This window comes from Lolium rigidum, chromosome 1, assembly GCF_022539505.1.
Source record: "Lolium rigidum isolate FL_2022 chromosome 1, APGP_CSIRO_Lrig_0.1, whole genome shotgun sequence".
In the NCBI taxonomy this organism is placed as follows: Eukaryota; Viridiplantae; Streptophyta; class Magnoliopsida; order Poales; family Poaceae; genus Lolium; species Lolium rigidum.
This window is the reverse complement of record NC_061508.1, coordinates 318,999,976-319,010,020: the sequence shown is the minus strand read 5'-3', so window position 1 is coordinate 319,010,020 and position 10,045 is coordinate 318,999,976. Positions and strand designations below refer to the sequence as shown.

Sequence of the window (10,045 nt, the reverse complement as noted above, 5' to 3'; positions counted from 1 at the left end):
TCATGTTGATAGGATGCGGACCTTGTGTTTCGGTTTTAATTTTCGCTCTCCCATGTTTAGCCTCTATCAGTTTCCAATGAAACATTTTGGCAGGAATTAGTAGAAAAGAAACACAATACCCATGTTGGATATAGTTTCATGCACAACACCTTCCTTTTTGTTGGTAATAATGCACAATATCGACTTATATAAGCGACCATGGAGAGTGGTATATATAGTTTTCTGAACGTGGTTAAGGCACTATCTCGAAAGCTCATGTTGATAGGATGAGAACCTTGTGTTTCGGTTTTAATTTTCGCTCTCCCATGTTTAGCCTCTATCAGTTTCCAATGAAACATTTTGGCTTGTTTTTGGTGAAATAATATGCAGGAATTAGTAGAAAAGCAACACAATACCCATGTTGGATATAGTTTCATGCACAACACCTTCCTTTTTGTTTGTAATAATGCACAATACCGACTTATATAAGCGACCAGTTCAACTGAATAAACAAGAACAAATGTGTTCACCATCAAATATAGGGTCTCAAAAGAAATTCACATCTGTTTACATAAAGATATCAGGATTGATAACTTCACAACTCATACCACGAATTTTTTTTTCTTACATATTGCTCTAGCAACCTGTTCTAACTATAGCAGAATGAGAAACCATCTAAAATTTCAAACCACTCTAGCTAAAGAGGAACACATTGTGAGTTTCTAGCTAAAAATGTATGTTGCTTCAACACCTTTCCACATGCCAAACATACCAAAATATTGAACTTCTTAGTTAGAAACACCATACAAATTCAAACATTTTAATCCTAGCATGGTGGCACCTCCATAGGAAGTTCCAAATTTACTTCGCTTGGTCTTCAGAGCTGTAATAAGCACATACATTGATGAGAGCGATTAAGAAGTCTTCATCCGAATGGCAGTTTGAATGGGAAAAAAATGTTATTTTAGATCTATGCAAATATGAGATTACATATGGCCCGAACTAACTATTTCAGACCTGGCAGCTCAGACTTCATGAATCATGAGCTTGTAATCTTGAAAGAAAAAACAACTCCCAATGGCAAGGCCAAGGGTAAATCTGTTATACTGGCAATAACATAGTAACCACTGTGACTTTCCATGCCCACCATGGCTAAATGATCACCGTTCATCAATTCCAGAATGCATATGGAGTTATGGTACTGGCATTGATAACACCATAGAGGATACTTTGCATTGGATGATTATCAATTCCAGAATGCTTATGAATGATCATCATTGCATTGATAGCACTAGCATCAGCCTCATCATCAACGTTGTTTCCTGCACCACCAACCGAAGATTGGCTGCCTGCAGATTACATGCCTGCAGCAAGCCAACATACACGCATGCTCCAAAAATCAGCAAGCAAGGAGAAGGAACAGACATAAGCAGGGTGGAAGAAAATCAAGCAATTAGCCAATTACCTTGCTGTTGGCGACTCCACGCATCGGGGAGGGTCAAACCCAAGTGCACGAGGCACAATTCCATCCAGCGGCGGATAGATTCCGGCCACCGGCGCCCTCGATTCCATCTTAGAATAGGCATACTTCATAGACTAAGTGTAGATGACAGAGTTTGTATGTGTATGAGTGTATCTTCCATCTACAGGTTGCCTAACTACAGTGGGCTCAAAATGTCAATTAGTTAGTAAAGTGTACTACTTGCAGAGTAAAAACAGAGTTACGCGCTTATCCAAAAACAAAGTTAGATTCAGTGATAATTGGACGTATTCCAGATTGACTAGACAAACCTCTAGATGCTAATAAATAGTAGAAATCCAATTTTGGAACACGCATTAAGAAGGGATCAAGAATCCATGGTAGAAAGGAAGAAATAGCTCAATCAGAGTTTTTTTATGTTGCAAACAAGAAAAATATGTACCTTAACTTCTAGTCTCCTACTATCAAAAGTTTACCAAGTTGTTAACATCATTAGATAGGGTCATATATACTCCCTCCGTGCAGAATTATAAGATGTTTAGGGATTGTTCCCGACCAGGTGAAAAAGGGTAAAAATACAACTTTACCCTCCCCTGATTTTGAATCGGTACGCCCAGATTGATGCCGTCCTCGATCGTCTTCCTCCTCTGCCCTCCTCCTCCGGCCTGGGCAGATCCTCCTCCGCCCTCCTCCTCTGGCCTGGGGCAGATCCTCCTCCAGCTCGCCCTCCTCCTCCGCCCTCGCCCTCGCCCTCCACCCTCCACCTCCACCTCCGGATCCAACAACTCCTCTCGCCCCTGCACCTCCGGCCTGGGCAGATCCTCGCCAAAGTGCTTTGGAGGAAGGTCTCCTCCCCAAGGTGCTACCGGAGGACGATCTCCTCCGGCCCAGGCAGGTCCTCGCCCAAGACCATCTTGGAGGACGATCACCTCCGGCCCAGGCAGCTCCTCACCCAGGTGTGCTTCGCCTCCTCCTTGCAACAATCTCCTCGCCAGGTGATCCTCGCCTCTTTGTCGAAGAATGGCTCCCAGGTTCTTACTCACCAAGCGCCTCACGCACAGAGAGCAACAACAGACATCAGAACATATGTTGAACAAATATACCAGCAGGAGCACATCACAACAGCAGCATCCTCGTACCTGAACAAATAGCAGAAGCACTAGCACTCAGGATCAATATGGTGCTCCCAGACTTGAATTTCACTCCACCCGAAGAAGACGATGTCCATATATCTGAAGGAGAGCATGCAGGTACATTATCTACCGCAAAATAAAGTTACAGATTCAAATACATCAAGTTATGTACTGCAGGTTCATTGCCAACTTATGTGAAGCTTTCAGTCATGGAGATTAGCAGCTATAATTAAACTATATATATGCATGCTTCGAGACAATGAAAATGAGTGTATGGGCAGAACAAATACCAATGATGCTAACCTTAGCATCCACATCAGGTCCCTTTATAGTGCAACTTTGCAGCAATAATTTCTAGATGAAAAGCAGTGTGTGGAGTACATGCATGAGGGAATACATTTTTACAAGATTGTTTGCAAGATCTATAAAATAGGTGAACACAAGCACTACTGAGTCATTTCTTCAAACCTTAGCAAATTATGCTCCATGAGCAAGCACAAGACCACCAAATTATGTACTGGACACACAATAGCATTACAGTCGAGAGATGCATTCCCAGAAACTGAAGGAAGTTGACATGAATCAAATATTAGGGCTCATATATTATTGGTGGCCAATATATACCAAAGAACATGCAATTTTCAGATAAGCAAGATTGGGCAATACACAGCACAGAGAAAGACTCATCTCTCTCATCGTCAACGCTGGTTGGAGAAGTCGAAGGTCACGGTGGCCCTGGTGCTCCTAATCCCAGGCAGCACCCTCCTGTTGCTCCGGTGCTCCAGGCGCAGGCCCCATCCTCCAGCTGCTCTAGTTCTCCAGGCGCATGCCCCATGCTCCAGCCGTCGTCCACTGAATATTGACATAGCGAGTGTCAGAGGTTGAATTGCAAGCAATAGAAGCAACAGTATGTGTTACAAGCAGCAATATGTGTCAAAGAAACCGGAGGTGGTGCCACGGTGCAGCAATATGCTTATTAAGAATGCATCTTATCAAACAAAGATACCAAATAATTTTTTCAGTTTGTCCAGAGGTACCCTAAACATTAATGCCGCCAATTACTCATAATTCCCTTCCAGTAAGTTAAAATTTGGAGAGTTAAGTTCAGAGCTTGCTTGTACATTCTTCAGTGTATTTTTTTTCATTTAAAATTTGGAGTACCCTAAACATGAATGGATGAGCAAGCATTCCCTATCAATTGCAAGGAAGCACTTAAGAATAATGCATCGTAAATATTGACACAAGTACTCCAAAAATACACTAAAATATGGAGTATTGAGCTGTACAACAAAAACTCAGAGAACTGCTGATTATTTCTTGCTATAAAAAACTGCACACACATAAAATTATGCTTTGATTCAGTTTTAATGACATGAAGGTATACTCATGTGATTCAGCTTTTATTGCTATATACTCATGCACTAACTGGACTACTCATGCGTAGAAGAAGAAATGGATATTTATGTGGCAACCTGAAAATTGACAGTAAATTGACAGCAATATTTACTCCATTGATTAGCAGTACATTATTGACAGTAAATTGCAACACTTGTTAATTGCGTTCAGTAGATCTCTGAAAATAACTTTGCTAATGCACAGATGATGATGATGACCAAGCAATTGAAGAAATGGATGAAGCTGAACAAGAACCAGTTGGTCAACATGTAGTACGACATAGAAATTCACTCTCTGACCAGCAGCGATATGCTGCTTATGTGGCAGTGCATTCACTTTGCATGAGAAATGGTGGAAAGTTTCAAAGAAACGACAAGAAAGATGTTGCTGCATTTTTTGATTATACAACGAATTTGGAAGCTTGCTATGAGGCAAATTAATATTGAGCTTGCTATGAGGGTTTGGAAGTGGATGTTTCCAACAAGAGGAAAGGACGGTCTGGAAGGAAACCAATTAATATTGATCTGTCCAGTGTTCCCAGTATCCCACTAAATCGAAGGTGCCAACTAAGTATTACTCTCATAACTTGCTCAGACTGGACAGTAAATAGTACAACAAACCCTCCTGCTACAGGCACTAAGCCTACTTCAAGTGCGCCACCGAACTTCAAGTTTTCAGACAAGGCAGGTATAACTGAATCCATTCTTTCAGGCCCTTTTCTTATTTCATTTGGATTTTGCAACAGCGTACCGTTATTTTTTAGGAAAGTGGCCTATAAATACCAATGGAAGTCAGTCTGTTGCTCAGAACATGCAAGCGGACAAGTAAATAACATGTTGATTTCGCAATCGCTACTATGAGTCCACTCTGTGTTACTACTTCAGTGACTGATGTATGGACAACAAATTCCCATTCACATATACAACCAGTTAGCAACAAACATCAATGTAGATATAAGTGAAGAAAAAGCACCAATTTTGTCATTATAAGTAAAAACAGCTAGAACTTGTAATGGCTTGAAGCATCGAAGTCATATGTCAGTGGAAGGAAGAAAATCGAACAATGGCCACGTCCAGCTCGCAGGTGTAATGCTAATTTTGGTTCAGGTAATGCTAGTGTGAATCCCGACAGAGCTAACGCCACAAACATCACGGATACAAAAACAGATTAGCACGGGAACATATGTGAACATGGCCAGATTCGCGGAACCAATCGGCGTACCTCGTGCTGCATGAGCTCCCGATCCGCCCGCTCCCTCTCGTCGTCCTGGTTCAGCCCCGAGCTCGTGGCGTGCGATCCCTCATCTTCACGGACGACGCAAAGGCGAACGACACAGGAGCACACGACAGCGTCAGAATCAGCCCACGAGAATGAATCGGCTTGGGAATGAAAATTTCGCATACCTTCGCGCAGAAACACGGCTGAGAGAGCGTTCCTGGATGGCGGCGCCGCCCTCCTACCGGCAACCTGGTGGAAACAAACGAAGGGACAAAATTAACAAATCGCGGATGAAGTTTGCAGCCCGGCTACCTGATCTGTATCCGTAAATTGCCAAAAGGGTTCCACGCGGGGGAGAAAGGTACCTTGGGACACGCGGCGGGGATGAAGGAGGAGACGAGCTGGGCACAGGCGCCGCCGCGGAAGCAACAGGTGCGCCACCGAAGATCGTGGATGGCGAGGAGCTGCGGCAGCTCCTCCACCGGTTTGTGTCCCTCAAGGTGGCACACCACCACCACCTCCTTCGTCGAGATCTGGAAGGTCTTCTCCGGCTATGAGTGGAGCTCCGCACCACCACCAAGATTGGAGCTTCTCCCTGAACTTGGTTCGTCAGATCGAGCAACGCCCATCCAGATCCAGCCATCGAAGGAGGAAAAATCGCATTTTTAAGCGGTTGGAGATGGCGGCGAGGCGCGCGATTGAGGGGCAGCGGTGACGCGCGCTAGGGAGATTGGGCGGTGGCGTCCACGCGCACTAGGGAGAGTGGGCGGTGGCGACGCGTGAGAGGGCGAAATGCGGCGGCGTGGGAGGAGCAGGTGGAGCGAGGCGAGCGGCGGTGTGCTCTGAGCGAGTGGGTGGTCGGGGCGTCGACCGAGTGGGTGGTGGAGGGGCAAAATGGGAAAGTCAGTATATTTCGTAGTGCAAAAAAATTTGAACGTGACATTCGCCAACGTCTTATATTAAAAAACGGAGGGAGTACATAGGACTGCAGTGGAAACTGGATAAATGATAAGATTGCAAATCTATACATAAGAACAGTAGCGGAGCTTGACAGAAAACTTAAGGCGCACCATGAAATTTTTTTAGGGAGAAAACATGATAGAGCAATCAACTTGGTCAGAAATAATTTTATTTGACTACTGAATAAACGCTGTTAGAAGGGGAAATTTTGATAGGCAGGGCGGGCCATGGTACGGTTTTGTTTCAAGGAAGCTCCACCACTGCATTTTCTACCACTACGTGGCACACTAAATTGCTCTAGTACACGTGTTCATGTATACAACCATTAGTGTCTCAGATTTACTTGGCCATTGCTCACCTCAAAATCAGGAGCCAAATCAAAAGCCAGAATGGGACAAATTAAATGATCAAACACAATAATGAGAAAAAATCCATAGAGAAAAAGGTTAGGAAAGGGGATTTACCGGTGTCATGTGGACTTGTGTGTGTACGAGGGAGAATAGGTGGACGTCAGTGACTAGTACGGCTGGCGGAAGACGACACAGTGGCCAAGATCATACTGGCAACCAAGACGCCAGCACCCACCGACCATTAGGGAGGAACATAGCGGCGTCTTTAGAACCAAACCTTGCACAGGCGATACCGCTAGGTGTCAAATGTGCCATACATTTACTATAAGTATAAGATTTTAACTTGTACATTTACAGGTGCATATATTAAGAGGTTTGATACAGTGTGTGTGTGGGAGAAACAGTGATGTAGCTAGATGCTAGAGTGAATTGGATGAATAGAAAAACTGTTTTAATCAACGAAAGGTTTCGAAACTTCATCTCTCACTTGTTATGTAGACAGGAAATTAAACAAGAGATCTATTTCAGAAAATAGCTTTGCTACCTGTGATAGTGTCATTGTTAACAAAATCAGACTTTATGAAATATCAATGGAGCAAATTAATCTATCCAATAAAGTAGCATCCAAAAAACTAGTTAAAGAACAGAGCATAGACAACGATGCAGGTACAAGAAACACATGTATATGATGAGTCAGGAATAGGAAACAAAAATTGGGCATATTTTATGTTTGAAGTATTGATTATGCAACAACTTGATGCCAATATTAATTGCTCAGACAGTTAATATAGACCAAAACTGCTATGGGTGGATACAGTGATGAACCTTAAGTTGCTTCATGCATGACACAAAAGATTTTTGTAACGCCATGCTTAAAGGTCCAAACTTACAAGAAGTCTTGTTGGACTGGAAAAATGGAATTTTACTTTCACGCCAAAGTATGACAGTTCCAACATAAAGATGGAATTTACAAATGAACAAAGAACATAACATATAATTGTTTCGTAAGAGTATAGCCTCACACATTAACAACTATGATAGAATGTTCAGTTAGTTTACGAAGGTTGCTGATATTTGCCACACCTCTTGCCAAACATATCTAGGATTTGATGATGTAACTGAGTGTCATAGTTTTCCAAGCCTATGGGAATCCTACTGCAATTTTTAGTCAGCAACGCATGGGAAGCAAGTCGCAGGAAAGGAATTTCACACAAGTGCGGGTGCAAACAAAGCATATAAATAAACTTGAATAACCTTAGGCATGGCATGCTCAGTCACCAACAAAAAATTAATGCAGGTGGTCCTTTATAAAGGGGAAAAAGCTTACTGTTATATCTAACAAACAGTAGAGGAACGATCCATTCCACTATACTAGAAATCATACCTCTGAGCAAACAGAATTAGCATCAAATGGTCTGATGCTTTTGACTACTATGTGTTCACTAATTAAACAAACTAGATGATACCCCGCGCGTTGCGGCGGGAATTTTTTTGCTAGGTTTTCATCTATCTAAACATGTATTGTTTTCCAACTTTGTTGGAAATCACAAATTCAAGTATCTAAATGGCCATACAATAAGAATTAAATAGTTCATAGGTTAACCTATCTCTGAAATGACTCACTTCCGATAAGACATATCTTGGACAGTTCATGTTGTGTGACACCAGTCGTTGCTTTATCCTCCAAGAAAGCCCAGTCATTGCTTTTCTTTTTTTTTAGGGAACAGTCGTTGCTTTACTTTTCAGCTGATAGACAAAAAGATTTCCTTCGTGTAGTTATTCTACCAGTGCAAAATAAAAGTGTAATTTTAGAAGAGATTATGATTTCTTACTTGTGTATGATAAATCAAGATCTGAATTTTCTTGCACTCCAAAAGAAAAACATATGTGGGAAACCTCTCAACATCTTCTCTGTTCTATTTTTATTTGTTTTTCATCTTTTGTGTAGCTTAGTTCCTCTTGCTGGCATGTACTTTGTGTAGCTTAGGTTTTTGTTTGTAGCAGCACTTCGCGACTTTTTTGGCGTTCTTTTTCAAATGAGAAAGGACACGTGCTTTGCGACATGTATAATAGTTTCGACCTACCAAAGTAAACCTGTTGTTTGAACCTACGAAGCAACTAATTGTGAAGGAAAAACTTTGACAATGTCAGAACACTTACTCAAGTCACTGATATAAATGTGCATACATAATCCCCTTGCAGAGTTTTCTATTGAGTATACATGAACAATGCAGTAATCTCCTTGGACTGTCTAAAGTATCCATTTCTAGTGCACTTAACCCAAGGATAATCTCTTTGCACTATCCATGTCTCCATTCCAGTGCACTAACCCAAATGAAAAACATGAGTGCAACCAAATTGATGAAAGCTTTGGAGGACAATATTCATATCAACACCTAGAAAAAATTATAACAGTAAACAATTTGCAAAAACACAAATTGCAGAATAGTGATGTCCAAACAAAGTTACATATGAATCTTCAAAATGCATAGTTTTATTACACGTGCCGTTCATTTTCTTATCTGCATCGGTTTCTCCAACTGATAAGTATGAACCTTTTCGCTTGCACGCCGTGGGAATAGAAATCAGAAGTTCAGAACATGAACTTACACAGGCTGCGGAAAAATAAGAGATAACTATGTCATCAAGAGAAAACTAACCAAATATTAAACAGCCAGGAGATGTTGAGTATCGGAGTTTGACAGTTCGATCTTAGATATATACGTGATAATCCAGGTGAGATGACAGCCTATCTGGTACTCTGGTAGAGAAGGCCGGCGGTGAAGATCCTAATGGACAGCGTTGGTTAATCTAAGCAAAACTGAACGAATAATGCCCAGGAAAAAAAACTGAACAAATAAAGAGACAATAATCCAGACCTTTAGCAGATTAATCATTTAATTCCAGCAATGTGCTATAACAGTAATCCATAGAGCAGTATTGATGATAATTCTTCCGCTTTTGGCGATATGAAAGCCATCTCTGTGATCCGCACAAATCCTGAAATCAGTCCAGTTGTTTCTCATGATCACGGAAATCCTGGCAAAAACATGAAGGCATGGATCAGTCAAATTGCAGAAGGGGTCCTAAAAATCCTTGCCTAAATTCGAATATGAGAAAACTAATTCCCTATATTGCGATTTGTGAGAACTACCCTTCTTGCTGCTCGGGGGCCTTCCTGACGCTACAGAGCTTCATTACCATTGTAGTCCGGCCATTAACCTACTGCACCCAGAACTCAAGCTTCCGTCTGAAACAACATATGAAGGCAGACCTGGTCCCCGCCTGATAAGGTAAAGGAGAGATATACGATGAGATGCATTGGTGATGATGTCCAACTCTGTGCGGGACGCTGAGTTTAGAGCATATCGCAGTGAAGCAAGGAATTTAAAAGCACTCACGTCCGCTCGCCTTCACACAATTTATGTGTACTACTTTATTGCCAGAGATTGTGGAGGAGATGAAGAGATTCTGGAGTAGGAACCTGAACCGGAAGAGGAATGGGAGGAGGTAGAATAAATGCTGAGTTA

General features: G+C 42.0%; 1 long non-coding RNA gene across 1 annotated transcript; it reads right to left on the bottom strand.

The window, feature by feature from the left end:
- Window positions 1–566: 566 nt before the first annotated feature.
- LOC124684246 lies at window positions 567–1,608 on the bottom strand. The gene is made up of 3 exons (XR_006996962.1): window positions 1,445–1,608; window positions 997–1,328; window positions 567–862 (listed from the first exon to the last, which is right to left on the bottom strand). It is a non-coding gene; the product is annotated as an uncharacterized LOC124684246 (long non-coding RNA).
- Window positions 1,609–10,045: the final 8,437 nt, after the last annotated feature.